The sequence below is a fragment of the Oryctolagus cuniculus genome, chromosome 1, assembly GCF_051225735.1.
Source record: "Oryctolagus cuniculus isolate XC-2025 breed Fujian yellow rabbit chromosome 1, ASM5122573v1, whole genome shotgun sequence".
NCBI lineage: Eukaryota > Metazoa > Chordata > Mammalia > Lagomorpha > Leporidae > Oryctolagus > Oryctolagus cuniculus.
In genome coordinates, this window is record NC_142867.1 from 46,880,746 (window position 1) to 46,899,465 (window position 18,720).

An 18,720-nucleotide genomic window follows, 5' to 3' on the forward strand; every position below is an offset into this window, starting at 1 on the left:
GCTCAACTCCACATCCCCTAATCAGATCCACTTAGATTGGAATGAAAGAGGGCCCTCACCTTGGCATCTCCAGGGCGTGGCTGGGCCAGGGACGGGGGTGGGGGTGAGAAGTGGGGGGAGTTCAAGGAGGCAGCGTCTTTTCTCTTTGTCCATTGGGGTGGCTCAGGAAAGGGAGCGAGGCCTACTGAGAGAGGTTTTCAGGAGAAGGAAGTGAGAGCAAGCATGTGAAGTGGCTCAGGTTGTGACTGTAAGACAGCCTGTTGAGCTCTGGGCTCCTGAGTACCCTAACCCAGGAGCCACGTGTACACGTGTACCCTAACCCGTGGCCACGGTACAGATCCATGGCAGGATTTACCACCACCACTAAGAACGGGGCTCTGGCCACACCTGCAGCCCCTCCAGCTCTGCTTGCTCCAGAAGCTGGTTCGAGTCCTTCCCCTCCCCCCGTCCCCCATGCCCTGTCTGGCCCATGTCCAGCACTTTCTTACTGGGTCCTGGAATGACACTCTCGGGGGCATCCTTGGCTTAGCCCAGGGTGCTCTGAGCCCACAGAGAAGCTGTGGTGGCCTCCTGGGCTCCAGAGATGTGATGCCTAAAGGAAGAACTGTGGCTGTGACAGGTGCCAAAGCCCAGAGGAGGACGTGCCAGGCCCAGGGAACCACACGAGTGGGCAGGCACAGGTGCTACTCTCTCCCTTGCTCGCTCACGCTTTCACCATTCAGTGTTTACTGAGCACATATTCCGAGCCAGGAACTGCAGAGACACTGGAATCGTTGCTGTGGAGTGGCACCTTGCCTCTGAGAATGCAGTAGCAGCAGCAGCAGCAGCGGGGAGACAGGGAGACGGGATAGGCATGACAGTGCAGCCTTGGGGGGGGGGTGTGCAGGGGAGGAGGGTTGGTGACGGGAGAAGGGGCGGTGGGATCTGAGGGGTTCCTGAGGATCTTGCTGGTTTGTTGTGAAAGAGAGGGTGCCACGGGAAAAGGGTTGCCACAGCAGGGGCCGCCTGTGCAAAGGTCCGGTGACTAGGAGGGCTGCGGGGACTTGCAGGGACTCACAGAGGCAGCACGGCCCGCCCGAGACGCCTGCCCGTGGAGGCTGCAGCTGACAGCAGGCTAGGCTCCCAGTGGGTCTCAGAGCGACAGAGTAGAGGCTGAGCCCAGGGACCAGGGGGCAGAGACCCTGGCCCCACGGCCTGCTCAGCCATGCCCTCTCTGAGCAGTGCCGATAGAGAGAGAGAGAGAAGGGGGCAGGTGTGAGAACACCGTAGAACTGAATCTGCAAGGAGACTTTGAAGAACTGAAGAGTAGTCCACAGCCACACGTGGCAAGCCCCCTCGTGGCTCCGTGGTGGGTGGGTCTTCCTAGGGATCCTCACCTAGGACCTGTGCTGTACTCCCCTGGCTCCCCACTCTGCATGCTGCCTGGACCACTTGCTGGCTTTTCTTCCTCTGGCTGCAAGGAGCCCACAGTCAAAAGTGACGAGAACCAGCCGCGCCCGGTCATCCTGTCCTAGGCAACGGCTGGAGGTTCAAAAGAGGAGAAGAAGAAGTATCTACGGAGCTGTCAGCAGAGAAACGCTGCACCATGATGGAGACAGAAATATTTACTTTGCAGGGATAAATATTACAGAAACAACCTTCCATCGTCCGTCTCTGCTCTGCGGGAGAGTTCTCTCACCAGGAAAATGTTCGAACTGCTTGCAAGAGCCACAGCAACCGAACACGTAGATACCTTGGTTCATCAAACAAACAAATGCGCCTCTGTCACATCTGGGAATTTCTGTCTCCCAGGCAACCATGAAAATGTGTGGCCGGCACAGTGGCATTGCGGGTAAAGCTGCCTCTTGCAATGCCAGCATCCCGTATGGCATCCAACGCTGGTTCCAGTCCTGGCTGCTCCACTGTCCATCCAGCTCATGCTCCTGGGAAAGCAGCAGCAAATAATCCAAGCATTTGGGCCCCTGAACCCATGTGGGAGACCTGGATGAAGCTCCCGATTCCTGGCTTCTGCCTGGCCCAGCCCTGGCTGTTGTGGCCATCTAGGGAGTGAACAATTGGATGGAAGATCTCTCTCTCTCTCACTGTGTGTCTCCCTCTCTCTCTCTCACATACATACATACATACATATTTTTTAAAAAGGGAGGAAGACAATGCATGGACTTGAACTTGACCTACTTGGATTTGCCTTTTGGATCCTTCAAGGCCACCATCCTTTTCCATGAACGCTTGCCCAGGACTCAGTTCCCCGGATCCCAGGCAGAGCTTCCACAAGCGTCTTAGCAATATGGCTGTAAGAACGGGTGTGGCCAGGAGGAAGTGTTGGGTAGCTCATAAAAGTGGATTTTTTGTTGTTTTAAGATTAATTAATTAATTATATTGAAAGGCAGAATCAGAGAGAGAGAGAATGAATCTTCCATTCACTGGTTCACTCCCCAAATGGTTACAACCTGCTGGGTTGGGCCAGGCTGAAGCCAGGAGCCAGGAACTCTATCTGGCTCTCCCACATGGGTGACAGGGGCCCAAGCACTCAGGCCATCATCTGCTGCTTTTCCAGGTGCACTAGCAAGGACTTGAACCAGCAGGATGCCAGCATCACAGACGGCAGCTTAACCTACCACACCACAACGCCGGCCCCCAAAGTGGGTTTTCTTTCTCCTGTTCTTCTCTTCCACGAGAACTTCCTGTATAACAATCACTTCTGAGACACTTGACATGACAAGCAGTACCAAGGCGAGGCACTTGTCACGAGCTGCGGGCCTGCCTGCCTCTCAGGCATGGGGGTGGCAGGGAGAACTATAGTAACTCAGCCAAGTGGTGCTCAGAGAAGCCCTCGCATTTACCGGGAACCTTGAGGCTGGAGGTGGAATTCAGCCATGGTCTCCTTCAGACGTGGAGAACTCTCTGCAGACCAGCATCCCTGCCCTGCCTCTAACAACCGTAAATTAGGACGGCTGCCTCGGTTAGCTCTGAGATGGGTGTGCGGGACCTGGAGCCCCACAGGTGCACCTGGCCCTCCTCCAGCAGAGGTCACCTGTGAACAGGAACCAGCCCGTGTTCCCTGAGCGGAAGTACCAGGCCAGCAGCTCCTTTCTCCTAGCTGCTGTTGGACACCTGGTCACACCTGGCCATACCTGGTGCCTTGTCAGTTGACGCTGGGGAGGGGACATGACTGACCATCTCCACAGTGTTGTGGACAGCATGCATCACCTTTGGAAAGCCCTTGCACACAAACATGGGTAAGGGGTGTATTCCAAACAAGGGGTGGACTGAGGCAATCATTTTACTGGCATTCATGGAGGTGGGAAGAAAGTAGGCAGGCCGTCAGCTTATCAGTGTGGGGAAATAACACGATGTGAGCCCATTCTCACTTGCTATAACAGATGTAGGCAGGGGCATGAGCCCCCCGGTGATGAGGGCAGCCCTTCCCCATCAGGCTCTGACTCCTGGGCTCTGAGGAGCAGAGTCTGGCAAGGAATTAGGGCTTTTGAAACTGGTCACTACAAACTAACCCGACACTGGGGACACCATCAAACCACCAATGCAGCCCCCGCCAACAGGCTGTCAGACAGAGGGAAGGAGAAGCTGTTCACGGTGAAGCTGATGGGAATCTTAATACCCCAGAAGATGAGGGAAATGGGAGGATGGCGTTTCTAAGGCCCCTGTGGGGTGTGGAGTAGATGCAGAAGCATGGGCTTCACTGGCAGACCCTGGGGTCAGAGAACCACTCGCAAGCCCACCCATGCACGAAGCTCCAACTGTATGGCACCTGTCATCGTCGTCTGTGTTGTCATGGCTCTGAGCAAGTGACCTGACCTCCCTGAGTTTTTGTAAAATCCTCATGCAGTCCCATTGTGAGGTACAGGATGGTGTATAGTAGGGACTCAGGTAATGGGGGTTGGCATTCTCATTGCTTGACCAGCAGGGGACAAGAGAAAGGGGTTGACACTTGGCTCAGGATGAAATAGCAGCTCTGTCCCCTCTGGTGCCACTGCCCCCTGCCCCTGCATCCCCCACTCACTGGTGCAGGGGATTTGCTGAGGTGGGTGAATGCCGGATCCAGAGCTGCTCCTCCAAGTAGAAGAACACCAGGCCAGAAGTCTCCCCAGAAAGGCACTCCCGCCAGGGCTGGAATGGGGGGTGGTGGTGGTGGGAATAAAGCTAATCAGTAACGAGGTGCACTCCGGGGAGAGACCCAGCCTCAGCCTGCTCTCGTTCTCACTTTTTGGTCAACTAGAGGAAAATCAGCACCCAGTCCTGGAACATCTCCAGATACTCGCAGCTGCAGTGGAGGAAGGCTCCACTGTAATAAGCACTGATCGCAGCCTCAACTCATTCCCCCGAGAGCCCCACTCTCCCCGTCACAGCAAGAGGCACTCTGAAATGTGTGTTCATGCCTCCCCCTACTGGCGGCTATTGTCACTGCACTGTCCAAGACCCTGGCTGCAGCAAGGATGTACCAGGCACCACACACCCTCATCTCCCCTGGGAGCCTTGGGGAGTAGGGGTGCGGAACAGGCTCTGATAGCACTGGTCCCAATTTGCCTCCACGTGGACAGCAGAAAACAGAAAACATCTCTAGTAGATGACATGATAGTGGCAGCTAAAATTTGATACTTGCTTGATTTATTAACTTTGCTTTATTTGCTTAATATTTAATTGCAAGGCACCAAGGCCTGAGTCAAGCATTTGGGCTGCTCACCCCCCATCACTGGATCAAGATGCCATGGGGGGTGGTTGCCACCCTTGTTCTCCCTGTGTTCCAGAAGCAGAACCCAAGCACAGGTGTACGGCAGTTCTTTATGTAAGCCTGTCTCCAGGGCCTGTGCCCCACTGTCATGGGGGCTCTCCAACTTCAGAGGGCATGCACAGCACCTGGATGCATGTTACAATGCAGATTCCAGGGCCATGCAGAGGCTGGATTGCGTGAGATTTGGCTAAAGCCCGGGAATCTGCATGCTAACAAGCACACCGATGAATTCTGACAATTAGTCACTGGATTCTGTCTGAAGACAGACTATAGGACAACAGGCTGCATCTCCATCCCAAGACTCAAAAATCAACTGAGGTGGTCATTTAAATTTACAGTTATTACAGGCAGGCAGGGAATTGACTCCGCTCTGCAAAGTTCCCTCCGTGTCAAAGGCTGATCCCACTTTCCTCTAAGGTTTATGCACAAAACCTACCCAGACCATGGTGGAGTGCTGGCCGCAGTGTACTGGCACCAGCTCCATGCTCCACCAGGAAAAGTGGCAAGCAAGGGAGGTGGAGGCTTGGGGAGATGACGGAGAGCGGCAGAGGCCCTGCCCTGTCAGATGGGCTTGGGACTTTCACTTCTTCTTCCTGGTCTCGGTTTAATCCATCAAAGCAATGAGAACTTAGCATTTCTTTGGGCTTCCTGAGAGCTCTCACAGCTATCAAAGTCAGCTGCCCCGGGTCTATTTCTGCTGATGGACCCAGATGTTAAATTAATTAAGGCTTTGCTGTTCATGCTCTTAATACCTTGTCTAAGTAGGTGAGCAACTCAGCAGCATCTACGCCAAGCTTGTTTTAGGACACAACAAGGGATGAGATGGATGGACAGGGGCTAGGTGGAGGGACAGGATCTCTGACACTCCACAGTCACCACCAACGCATAGGCTTGGCTCCAAGTGAAAATCTGACTACGAAGCAGCCCCATCTGGCTGGCAGATCAGACACGGGCAGCCTGGCTTCTACCCCAGACCCTTTGCTGAGGTGCTGCGTGAGTCTCTGCCTCCTGGAGGCCTCTGCTGCTCTTTTCCAAGGAGACACCAGGCTTCGCTTTCCATGGTGGCTGCCTTCTTGGACTCTGAGATACATTAGGTCACCTGCTCTAGGCAGGCCAAGTGGCAGGCCCAATCCCCGGCCAAAAGTCTTGGAATTCTACCCTGTTTCTGATTTAGTGCTCAGGCACCACCCAAGTTCCAGGGCCATAAAAACTTGAAAAGCAAAAAAGTTGAGCAAGGGTCACTGAGTGAAGTGAAAACCCAATGCGTGTCCCAGAGAGGGTGGTTATGGGAGAGGCCTTGTCTTGCCCTTAGGGAACCTGGGCCCCCCAGAGCTATCCCAAGAGCTTGTTGGGGAGACCCCAGGGGCTGCTCTGGTTTTCAACAAGGCTTTGCACTCTCCAGGGGGTCTTGGCCTCCCAGCATTGGGGGTCGGGCACAATTCCTTGGGGGGCTGTCCTGATGCCCCACAAAGGGTGTTTGAGGAGACAAGACACAGCACACTCGGCCCAGGCAGAGCTCCCAAAGTGTTGGCCACTGCTGTGGCTCTTGTTAGTTTTACCAGTCTCCCTAGGGCTTGGCTCGTGTCGCCCCTCTGTGTTGGAGGCTGGGCATCCAGGGTCTCTCTGGGCTACTGAGTTCTTTTGAAGTCACCTTGGAGTGACTAGAGAGTCCAGCACCCCTTCCCCGGAGAGCCAAACACCAGGGAGCTATCCTAGGAGGCTGTGGACCTGCCACAAAGGCTTAACCCAGCCTTGACCCCAGAGTCTTTCTAGATGTGCAATGAAGGAAATTCTCAGGATTCAGGCTCTCAATCCATCTGTCCAGAAATGTTCACCCCCAACCCTGCTTCCAGATCGCCTCGCCCTGTGCCACGAGATCCCCCTCGACCGCCTGACAGAGGTGAGGAGAGAGGTGGTGTTCCAGGTGTTCAGGAGAGGGGTAAGGACATTGCTGTCTGAGCGGAGGGAAAGCTGCTAAAACTCAGGTGCTTCTTAACCCGCAGAGACTCCCAGTTGGAAAGAGGGCAATACAGACACACCGGTGGTAAGGGAGGCGAAATCAAGGAGTGAGCCACTTGGAAGTAGCTGCAGTGCGAGTCCATATCAAGCATGCGATCCGGAAATGCTAGAGTAGGAGTTGATAACGATCCAGAATCAATTTACGCATAAGTTGTCTTCTTATAAAGCGCTTTCTGGAAATGCTATGCGGTAGATACAGAAAGCTCTTCTATGCACAGATAGGCTTGTATGCCAATCATTTTGATAACCTATGTTCTCTTTCGCTTCCAACCTTGATACCAGTAGTTTATTAGGAATCTGCAGTGTGTATGTGTTTGGATGGCTTCCAGGATACTTCAGTTCTTTTCGATTTCACCCACAGAAGAATCCCTGATAGGTTTCAAGTATTCTCAAGTGTTTTGGAAGACTGAATCAATGAGACGAATCCCAGCACCAAGAACTGACATGCAAAGTAACTTGTAGGATAGGAATGTAAAGGAAAATAGCATATTTTGGCTACAGCATAATAATTAAGGCAGATCATTAGTTTTTTGGTTTCCAAAATTTGAGTTGCCATAAAAGGTATTTGGATGATTTTGATGTGCTGTTTTAATTTGCAGTAGTAAATAAATGTGTCTATGGAGAAACTTCTTTAAATGGATCTACTTGAATTAAAAGAACATTGGATAAGGATATCTGTAAAATGGGTATAATCGTAGCACCATCACGGAAACAGTTGGAAGACTAAACAAACACAGCATAGAGGCAGGAGGCAATCTCCCCGGGAGGTTCGATGTTTGCGTCTTGGATGGCGTGGCGCCCAGGCCCGTGTGGGGCCAGCAGCGTCGGGAAGTCTGCAGCAGAGACCTCAGCCCCACGTCTCTGGGAGCACCGTGTGTCCTCTCCAGGGTGGCGGCTGGGCCTGGTGCAGAAGGCCCCTGGTTGACCAGCGCTTGATGCCAGATCTCACTAAGCAACGTCCACAGGCTGTGGGGTCTTGGCCAAATCACTTAACCTCTCTGAGCCTCTAGGCAGTTAGAAAGGGTGCAGGACAGAAAAATTCAATGTCCAAGAAGCAGAAATCTTAAGAAGGGCATTAGACAGCCACAGGCGATGGAATTTAGGGTTCATGGCAACTTAACTTAGGTCTCAGAAACTCCCCCAAATCTATCTAAATTAAACAGAATGACGGAGATGATTAAATGTAGCATGTGTGTGCCCAGTAGGTGCTCATACAACACTGACTGCCACTGGGAGGGAGAAATTCACTCAAGGTGGTGTCATTGCTGATGAGAGCAAAGGTCCGCCTCCGGGGGTGGCTTTTGCTGGGAGCATGGGGTTTCCAGATTTCATCTGTGTTATGCCAAGGTTGACGCCAGCACATACATGGCCCAAACAATTTCCTGCTTTCCTCCACATCGCAGATGGACCCTGCCCCGCCCCTGCTCCCTGGTTTCGCACCTGACTCCCCACTGCCATCACCAAAGGAGGCTCAGCCAGTGCAGGAGGAAATAGATCCAGACACGTGGCTTCCCTGAGCGCTCGCGCTGCAGATCACGTGAACAGAAGGAGTCGTCACTTTGATGAAAGTCAACAATGAAGGGAACCCCCCCCCCCACACACACACACACACTTTCTCTTCTCTTCTCTTAGGAGTGCCTGCCGTTCTGATCGTAGAGACCTGGGCTGCAAATCAGAATCAAAAAGGTGCATGAGGTTTTCCAGCCCAGAACTGGCCAAGTGGATTCAACAGAGCATGCGTCTCAATGGAATAAAAGGGTCTGTGCTCCGAGAAATTGGGACAACACTGTACATACATCCTCTCCATCCTTTTTAATTCACCCTGCAACTGGGGATTTCAAAAGCTCCACAGAGTCCCGCATCCAGAAAGCTGTTCAGTTTTGTTTAACCTAGAATTTCTCAAGGTCATTAACTTGGGAACCCTCCTCCTGATGCACTGTGCCCTTCACCCTGCCCCCATAAGATGTATTCGCGTGAGTATTTCTTCCACCTGCTCCACCAGACTCAATTCCAGCGTGGCCCTGACTCCTGAGAGTCTCCGCATGTGTGTCCAGGACCCACGGCCATGCAGCCAATCACTCTTGGTAGTACTAGACCAGCATCTGGACAGTACTTAGAGTTCTCTGCTAACTCCCACACTTCCCCATTGGCTGCTTTACTGAATACAACGACCGCTGTTGACATAGCTGCAGGTGCACCTCGGGCCAGGGCCTTTGCAGGTGTTATGTCGGTGGACCTCACAGCCCACCTCTGACATGCAGGCTTCTCTGGTTCTTTATAAAGATGAAGAGAGCCTGATTAAAGTGCTCATGCTCACACAGCCGGCAAGGGGCAGAGGCAAGATGCGAACCCAGAAAGTCTGACTTGGAAGCCCGCGGTGTGAGCCACGCCCAGCCCCGGGATGGCTGCAGAGCCCATAGCCTGGCAATCTCAGGGTTTCTTGCTAGATTGCTCAGGAAGCACAGCCTTGCTCTTTTGTTTTCAAGTAAGGCAATAACCAAAGGAGGCCCAAACGGCAAGAAAATAGCAGCTTTATTACCAGCGACTCTGAACGCAGCCGTGAGAAACAGCTTCCACAGAAAAGCTAATTAGGAAGTCATAACTTGGAAAAGCCCCAAATGCAATTCTGATGAGGATCAAACTTAATAACAGCACAGCTTCTGGTTCCTGCAGCAGGAGCAGAGCAGGCCCGCGAGGGGCATGGCTGAGGAGCAGCCGGCGGGGCCATGGGCGGGGCCCCAGGGCTGCCTGCCCAGCTGCCCTCCGAGGGGCAGAGGCGCACAGGGCGCAGTGAGCTCACTGAGAATGAGGGTAAACCAGACACAGCAGAGGAGAGAGTATGAAAGCCAGGCTGTTCCACAGCAGGGGACATGCAGGGTCCTGTCGCTCAGCTGTGTGATTCTGGTTAGCAGTAACCTACTGCCTATTTCAAAAGAGCTAGAAGAGAGGATTTGGGGGCTGGTGCTGGGGCGTACTGGGGTAAGCCATAGCCTGCAGCAGCTGCATTCCACTTGGGCACCAATTCACATCCTGGCTGCTCCACTTCTGATCCAGCTCTCTGCTATGGCCTGGATAGCAGTAGAAGATGGCCCAAGTCCTTGGGCCCCTGCACCCACACGGGAAACCTGGAAGAAGGTCCTGGCTCCTGGCTTCACCCTGGTCCCAGCCCAGGTGGTTGCAGCCATTTGGGGAGTGAACCAGCAGACAGAAGATCTTTATCCCCGATCCTTCTCTATAGCTCAGCTTCTCAAATAAATAATTCACTTTTTAAAAAGAGAGGATTGTGAATGTTCGCATCACAAAGAAATGACCAGCTCATTATCCTGATTTGATCATTATACATTGCATATATGCATCAAAATATCCTATGGGACCCCATGAAGATGGACAATTATTACATGTCAATTAAAAGTCATAATAATAAAAAAAGATGGGCTGTGGGGAAGGGAGAGGGCTGGGACGTTCTAAAGATAGCAGCTTCTGGTCTCCAAGCTCCAGGTCACAAGATTGGGTTGCGTGTCCATACTGAATAGGTGGGGCTGCCTGTGACTATCAGAGCCCAACGGCAGCGGCTTTGGTGTGTGGGTAGAACACCATGGCCCTGTCCGCCGCCCTCAGCACCCTACATTCCATGCCAGAGACAAGGCAGGGCAACATGGATCCAGACTCCACCAGCAGGAGGCAAATTCTGAATGAAGGAGGTTCAAGTTAAAATTTCAAAATAATTCCTGCTCCTATAACGTTTGATAGATCATCAGGTGCTTTCTTGGATACTTTTTTTTTTTTTTAAGATTTATTGATTGATTTGAAAGACAGTTACAGAGAAAGATGGAGATACAGAAAGAGAGAAAGAGAATCTTCCATCTGCTGGTTCACTCCCCACCTGGCTGCAATGACTGGGCTGGGCTGGGCTGAAGCCAGGAGCTTCTTCCAGGTCTCCCACAAGGGTGCAGGGTGCAGCTGCTGCTTTCCCAGGCCATTAGCAGGGAGCAGGATCAGAAGTGGAGCAGCCGGGCCTCGAACCGGTGCCCATATGGGATGCCGGCATCACAGGCAGCCACTTCACCCACTACATCACAGCGCCGGCCCCGGACACTTGCTTCCTTAGTCTGCACAATACTTCCATGCAGTGGTCGTCTTTATTCTACCTGACATCACATGAGGAAAACAAGACCCAGAGAGGTTGAACGACTTGGCTGGGGCCGTGGTTACGACGTCTCTTATCTTAGGACGCTCACATCCCATGTCTGAGTGCCTGGATTCCAGTCCCAGCTCTACACCTTCCTGCTCATGTGCACGCTGGGAGGCAGTGGTGACTGCTTAGGTGGTTGGGTCCTTGGCCACCCATGGGAGACACGAATTGTGTTCCTGACTTGTGGCTTCGGTATGGTGCAGTCGCAGGCACAGCAGGGTTTTTTTTGGGGGGGGGGGCAGAATCTCTGTCTCTCTTGCCTTCTCTTGAAACAAAGACAAGGCAAAGTACATACAGTTGAATTTTAAAAGTCCTGGGTTTCAGTTCCAGCCCTATCCTCACCAGCTGTGCAGCCCTTCGGCTGCCCTTTGTGGGAGACTTCCTCATGGCAGGCACCACGCTAAGCACCTCTGGTGTCTGGCTTGTGAGATGATCGCTAGCAACCCCTCCCACCTGGTTGGTGCCTGTCACTGTTCCCATCACCGGGGGAGCTGGCTGCTCTTCTCCTTGAATCGGGGCTGGCTTTGCAACTTGCTTTGCTTTCTAGAACGTGGCAGAAGTTAATGCATGCAGCTCCCAAGCCAGGCTTTCCAAGGCTGGTTAACCTCTCTGCTCACTGCTTTTAGGAGTCCCAAAAAGCCACTCAGTAAGAACCTCCTGACTGTTCTGGAGAAAGAGGCCCAGCTGGCTTCTAGCTGATGGGCTATGCATTTAAGGATGAGCCTTCAGCCAACCCGGGAGACAGCGGCCACACCACCCAGCCCAGCCCCAACTGCAGAACATGCAGCCTCTAATTGTTGTTCAGGGGTGATTTGTTTTCAATCAGTAGATGGCCTAAAGAATGCTTAATTTGTATTCATTCACATGGTCCTCATATCAATTTCATGGAGGAACTGGGGCACAAAGAGTTTTAAATACATTATACACCCAGTAAACAGAAAAGCTGGTTTAACACACACACGGGCGAATCCAAGTCCACGTTTATAAACACCGTGTTAAGCGGCACCTCTACAGAGACTGCCCCTTCCCACTGTGGTCCCAGAGGCCCACGATCCCCTTCTTCCCCAGAGGAGGCTCCCCTGGGGGCTCATAGGAAGTGAGCCAGACCTAAAGCCCCTCTGTAATCCTAGCTCGATGCTGCCCCCAAGTGGCCATCAACTGTCCGAGCCTTCTCCCAGTAGAGAGCCCGTCCCCAAGGTTCTGGAATGCAATTCAGGATCCTATCCCTTCAGCACGCTTGGTGACCCCATCTCACGCTTCCCAAGGGACTAGCAGCTCCAATCCTGTTCTGCCGGGGCTCCACGTTGGCCAGGGCTTGGCATACGCACTCACTGCTCAGAGGAAAGTGTCCTGCCTGAAGTTGAGGTGCTCTACACCCCCATGGGAGAGCCGATAGAGCAACTGGGGAGACACAGTGACCCTATCTGGGCAACCACAGGTCCCAGGTTTCTCATCTGGAGCCCAGAATGCCATCAACGCCCATGAACCACACAGAAAACATCTAATCAACGGCAGCCACATTTCAGCAATGGAAACACATGGGTTTAGACGTTAACACACAGTGGCTAAAGAAAGTCAAGCTCACAAAGCATTCGGCTCACTTCTTGTGAGCCACAGATAGTGACGCTCAAGGGAGCCCAACAGCTAAGGGTCTAGAGTCCCTGAAAGACAGATGCAGGCTCAGAGTCTGGCTCCATCAGGCTAAATCATATGCTGTGTGAGCTGGGACGAGTCTCTCAGCCCTGCTTGGCTTCAGTGTCTTCATGTGAGAAATGCAGATCCCAGTAGCATCCCTTGCATGTATCTAATGTGCGTATTACACGAAACAAAGCCAGACAGTTCTTAGTGCCGTATCACCAAGTGATCAAATAGTTTGGAGTCATATTTTCTGTGTTCAGCAGCTTATGTAATTTTAAAGTTCCATGATTATTTTACACCATAAAAGTAATGTGTGTCTATTATATGAAATTTGGAAATCAAAAAAGAATAAAGAAAGGAGGGGGAGAGGGAGGGAAGGAGAGGGAAAGGGAGAGAGAGGGGGAAAGAGAGTGGGAGGGGAGAGGGGGTGAGGGGGAGAGGGAGGAAAGGGAGGGGGAGGGGGAGTGGGAGAGAGGGGGAAGGGAGAGGGAGAAGGAGGAGGAGAGGGAGAGAGTGAGCGAGCGAGCGAGCACGTGAGAGAGTGAGCACGCAATCATTACAGAGGGGATTTAAAACTCAGTGTTCATGACCCCCTGGAGGACCTGCAAGAAGGTGCATGAACTTGGATGGGAAAATGATATGCTTATTTCAGGATCTAACAAGGATGCAGCATTTCTGTTTATTATGAGTATCGGCATCAAAGCAAAGCCCTATAATGACACAGGTAACTTTGTTGCTGATAGAAATCTCATGCCACCTTTTAGTTGCTGCAGGTCTTGTGAGATAATATTTGCATCTCTGCTGTCTGCATAGGTAGTTATTTGACTGTCTCATAGATGTTTTTATGTATGCTGGGAGAGGGAGAGGGAGAGGGGCACTGCTACATTACAAAACAGTTTTAATACTTTGCTACCTATCTTTCAATCTCATTGGGGGTCTGGATGGACATTCTATATTCCGCACATTTCAAAGCTTGTTAAGAAGGGGCCTGTGGGCTTGTCATGCAGTCACAGAGGGGTCTGTCCACAAAAAGGAAGAGCCACCCCTAATACGGTCCCTCCAGCCAAGCCCAGGAGCAGTTCAGTTTTCTTGTCGGTCATTAACTGTTTACTTATCTCATGTGGGTGCCATCAGCTTGGATAATATAATTTTATGGCCTGAGTTGCTGCTATTTCGAACACAACATACGTTTTAATGGTGGCATGATAGCCCTTGCTGCCGGCACACCATAACTCACCGTTCCCCTGTGGTTTGCTGTTGTGCGTGGCTTGATAAATGACGTTGGGAAGGACTGCTTTCCCCACAGAGGATCTCCCATGTTCCAGGGTGCTTCCTTAGGCAGTGCTCCCAGGAGAGGCAGGGTGACCACTATCAAGGCTCCGGCACCCTTCCCTGGCTCCTGGGAAGCCACTAGATGCACAGTGCACCAAGAAGGATGCATAAGAGAAGGCTTTGGATAGGGGAAGAGAGGGAGGCTGAGAAAGTCAATGGGAGGGCAGCATCTCCATGGACAGGTGTAGAGGCTGTGCCCTGCTCAAGGTGCTAGGCGTAGGCTCAGTTTAAGGCATTCTAGCCGGGGCCAGGGCTGGGCAGCCCAGAGGAAGGCATCCCCCTGGGAAGGCTGGGCCCCCATTGCCTGGTGGGGGCCCCTCCACACCCGCACAGAGGGCTGCAAAGGAGGGGCCACTTCTTCAACCCGGAGTCTGGATCTCTAAGGATCTTGGAAGGCAAAGGTGTGGGTTCCTGAGCAACTTCTACTTGCAGCTGGAAACAAGTGGACAGTGACCTTCAGTGAGGCCTCCCACGTCAAATGTGTCCAGGGTCAAGGTCACGGCAGCTTGCTGCTCCTCAGGAGACGGCTGTGGGAACGGATGCTGTGCTGCACTGCCCAGACCCCTCAGGACAGCAGCACGCATCCCCCCGCCAACTGTAAGCAGCTGCTGGCCCATGGCTGGCATCCCCTCCCCCAGGAAGCACCCTGCCTTGCCCGAGGGGATGGCCCCTGCCGTGGCCTGGCTCTCTCCTCCCAGTGGAGACAACCGTGCAGCTCCACTCCCCCAGCTCCATTGCTGCCTTGTGGCCCAGACTTACCTCTGCCTGCCTCTGTGCCTCAGGGCCCCTCCCTCACCCATCCTGGAGGTCACTGCCAGAATGCACCCGACTCCTTCTCCCAGATCTTTGCCGCAGAGTCCATTTCTCAGGGAACCCAACTGAAGACAGTTGAATATATTTATATCCCCCAAACCGAGAAAGGGAATAGATCATTATAACATGCATGGGTGGATGAGATTTTTTTTTAACTCTGAAGTAGAGAACTAGTTTTTTAAAAAATCCTTGCTGGTTAAACCAACAAGAACAAAACACTCATCCAGTCAGAACCCTTACCTCTCCCTGCATTTATACGTGGGGAGAGAACCCCAGAGGACAAGCGCCTTGCTCATAGTCACCCTGCCCACGAACACCAGAGCTGGGGTTCAGAGCCAGTCCGAAAATCCAGGGCTGTCGGTGCGTCCACCCCACAAGGCTGCCTCCTGCTGGCTTTGGGTTGAAGGTGACCCGGTTCTCTAGACCAAAGTGTCGGCCTGCGCCGCGGCTCACTAGGCTAATCCTCCGCCTTGTGGCGCTGGCACACCGGGTTCTAGTCCCGGGTGGGGCGCCGGGCGCCGGATTCTGTCCTGGTTGCCCCTCTTCCAGGCCAGCTCTCTGCTGTGGCCAGGGAGTGCAGTGGAGCATGGCCCAAGTGCTTGGGCCCTGCACTTCATGGGAGACCAGGATAAGTACCTGGCTCCTGCCATTGGATCAGTGTGGTGCGCCGGCCGCGGTGGCCATTGGAGGGTGAACCAATGGCAAAGGAAGACCTGTCTCTTTGTCTCTCTCTCTCTCACTGTCCACTCTGCCTGTCAAAAAAGAAAAGAAAGAAAAAAAGAAAAAAAAAAGTGTATTCCATCCGTGGGAGACTCAGGGCCAGGGAGCCCGGCGCCTCCCCCAGGGCTCAGGCCTTTCCTCTGCCATCACACCGACACACAGGGAGAAGGGCATGCCAGCGTGGGCCTTGCATCGGACAGTGTTGGCTCTGCTTCTCACTAGCTGTGTGGCATTTGGAGAATGCATTTTCCTCTCTGAGCCAGCCACATTTTTCTCATTTGGAATTTTCAAACCTAATTCTCAGAGTTGCTGTCTGGATTAAATGAAAGCCGACATATTTGAGACATTATTTGAGACAGTATTTGAGACACTACTAAGAAGGTAATAACCCAGCATTGCTTCCCTCTGGCCACCCTTACCTCTCATTGCTTCCTGGGCTTAAAGCATAGAGCTTCCAAAAATAGAGGGAGTGAGCGTGTGAGCAAGAGAGAGTGTGCTGTCGCTGCTATGCAGCAGGAAATACTCCATTCCCTTCTCTGATTAGCAGGGGAACAGAATTCCCCACTCCCCCAACCAGCCACCCACCCCCTGCCGTTCTACTGGGTGCAAGGTCCTTGAACCTACCAGCTGCAGGTGCATGGGAGTCGGCACTGCCCACCCCGCGGCTCAGCCCAGATGCGCCAGCAGAGGGCAGCACCATTCTGAAAAAAGCCGCACGGGGATTACAGCCTGCTGTGGGCCCCTCATTCTCATGACTCGCAGGCTGGCTCCCGCAGAGAGGCTGAGCCTGCCTCAAATCGCCTGGGCCTTGTCCCCTGGAGCCCTGGCAGCTGTGCTGTGTCTCCCAGAAAGGGAACAGCCAGACCTGTGTCCCGAAGCAGCCAAGGGGCTGGATTCAATTTGAACGCCAAAGCGTGTCTGAATGTGCTGTTCTGTTAAATGAGTCCATTTGTTAGGGACAAAACCTCCCAAGGTGGAGACTCAAACCAGACGGAAGCCTCCAGCAGCCCAAGTGCACCGTGTCCTGGGCATCTGACGATCTGCTTTGCAGATGCCTCCCATCCTGAGGATGAAAGAATGGAGGAGGGGAGAGAAGCAGACAGTGTGCGTGTGTGTGTGCTCAGATGAAGGTGCTGAGCCCTGGGTGATGGCCCTGGGAGGGAGGATGGGCTGAAGCAGGGGCATCACCTCCACACCTCCCTTCTCCACCCACAGGGAACTGAGACAACCCTAGCGCAGGCTCTGCACTGCCCCCTGGCAGCAGCTTCTGCTGGAGACAGTGAAATTAACAAGTGATGATCCCAAAGCTGGGGTTTCCGCGGGGCTGTTGACCTCGGATCTCAGGCTTTCCGGAAAGAGGCCGTGATTTGTGAGACCAGCTGGGGTGGGGCCGGGCATCAGAGGGGGCTGCCCCTCTCGAGTCCTGAGTGGGGCTCTCTGGAGGGCTAGGGGTGGCCTTCCTCCTGCAGGGACATTACCCTGCAAAGACATGACCATGAACATGGGCTGGTGCAGGGCAGCCCAAGCCCATCTTTCTACTTAGAGGATACAGTAGCCAAGAAAAGGGACTCCTGGGGCCGGTGTCCTGGCTCAGCAGGTTAAGCTGCTGCTTGCCTCGCCAGCATCCCATATGGGCATTGGTTCCAGTCTTGGCTGCTCTGCTTCTGGTCCAGCTCCCTACTAACGCACCTGGGAAAGCATCCGAGGATGGCCCAAGGGCTTGCGCCCCTGCACCGATATAGGAGACCCAGAAATAGCTCCTGGCTCTTGGCTTCAGATCGGCACAGCTCCAGCCATTGCAGCCATTTGGTGAGTAAACCAGCAGATGAAAGACCTCTCTCTCTCTGTCTCTCCCTCGCTGTTGCTCCATCTCTCAAATAAATAAATAAATTTTTCAAAAGTATATGAACAAAAGAAAAAGGGATTTCATGCTCTGGTCTAGAGCGGGCTGGTCTCAGTGCCCGCCCACCCCCACTCCCTCTGCAATGTCAATGCTACAGCAGCCAGCACATTCCTGGGAGGGTAGAGCGGCTGCCCAGGAGACAGCCCTGCAGAGAGGGCTGCTGGAGGCGGACCCCCCCACCCTTACCCCCCGCCACCCCCACCAGGGCCAGCCTGCAAATGCAGCTTCCTCAGAAGACAGCACAGAAATACTCGTGCTTTTCACTTTCTCTCCAAAACGCCCATAACTCCTGGGAGGCTGAATAAGGCACTGCTGTGCCCTTCGCTCCACAAGGCATTTCCACTGAATGTGGTTCTGTGGCCTTGTGGCAAACGGGGCTCCTGCATGTGTTCCTTGATCTGGGGCAGGGAAGGGGGGAGTGGGTCAGGCTCGAAGGATTCAGCTCAGTGTGGGTGGCAGGTGGGGCAGAGGCCGGAGCGGGCAGGTGCTGTGCTGGGTGGCCTCCCAGCCGAGCACTTCCCGGTTCCCTGGGCATCCGGTGCAGACTCAGAAGAGCTGCAGAGGGAGGAGGCTGCACACTCCATGACTGTAAACTGTGAATTCCCCACAGACGCTCTGCACGCCGCCCCTCTGGTAGCTCCATCTGTTCATGGATTCCCAGTTCCCCAGCCCCAGGCATAGCACCGAGCCAGGGGACAGGGGAGCAGGCTCTCTCCCTGTCCCTCCCCTCCCTCCTTGTCACCAGCACCCTGGGGGCCCCGCCCTCCTCCCCCACGGATGGGTCTCCTGCTTTCCCTGGGGACCCAGGCCACTTCAAGCTCAGCCCCGGGCGTCCCTGGGGAGAGCTCAACCCTCATCAATAATTCACCAGCTCCCTCCCTTCCTCCTCAGACAAAGGGAAGGGAGTATACAGGCCTTGGGTACCCAGGGCTGAAGAGGCAGGGGGCGAAGGGGAGGGAGGAGAGTGGAGAGAGGGGGCTCCCAGGGGGAGAGAGCCAAGAGGCAAGGAGGGGTGCAAAGAGGCAGGTGAGCACCGCGTGGGGCACCTGCCATGCACCTGTGATGCACCCGGCTCTGACCGAACCCCACTGCTTCCGCTGGGGGAAACAGGAGGAAGCGGGCGGCGGCGGCTGGGTTTCACAGACTCGGTCTTCACAGTTTCTTATTCTGCTCTGACAAGACATCTGCTTCAGCTCCCGCGCTGAAGCGCGCCGTGTAACCTCCGCCAGCGCTGCCAAGTCCAGGGTTCTGCAGCGGCGCCACGGCACGAAGCTGACAACCCAAGCACCTGCAGCCCAGGGGCCAGGAGGGAGGCCATGGCAGAGGGGTCCCAGGTGGGGTCCTGCAGGGGGCTGC

The 18,720-nt window shown here is 53.8% G+C and overlaps 1 protein-coding gene across 1 annotated transcript in view; it reads right to left on the bottom strand.

The window, feature by feature from the left end:
* Nucleotides 1–18,720, bottom strand: part of NAV2 (neuron navigator 2) — a 763,895-nt gene that overhangs the window by 543,916 nt on the left and 201,259 nt on the right. The window lies entirely within an intron of this gene.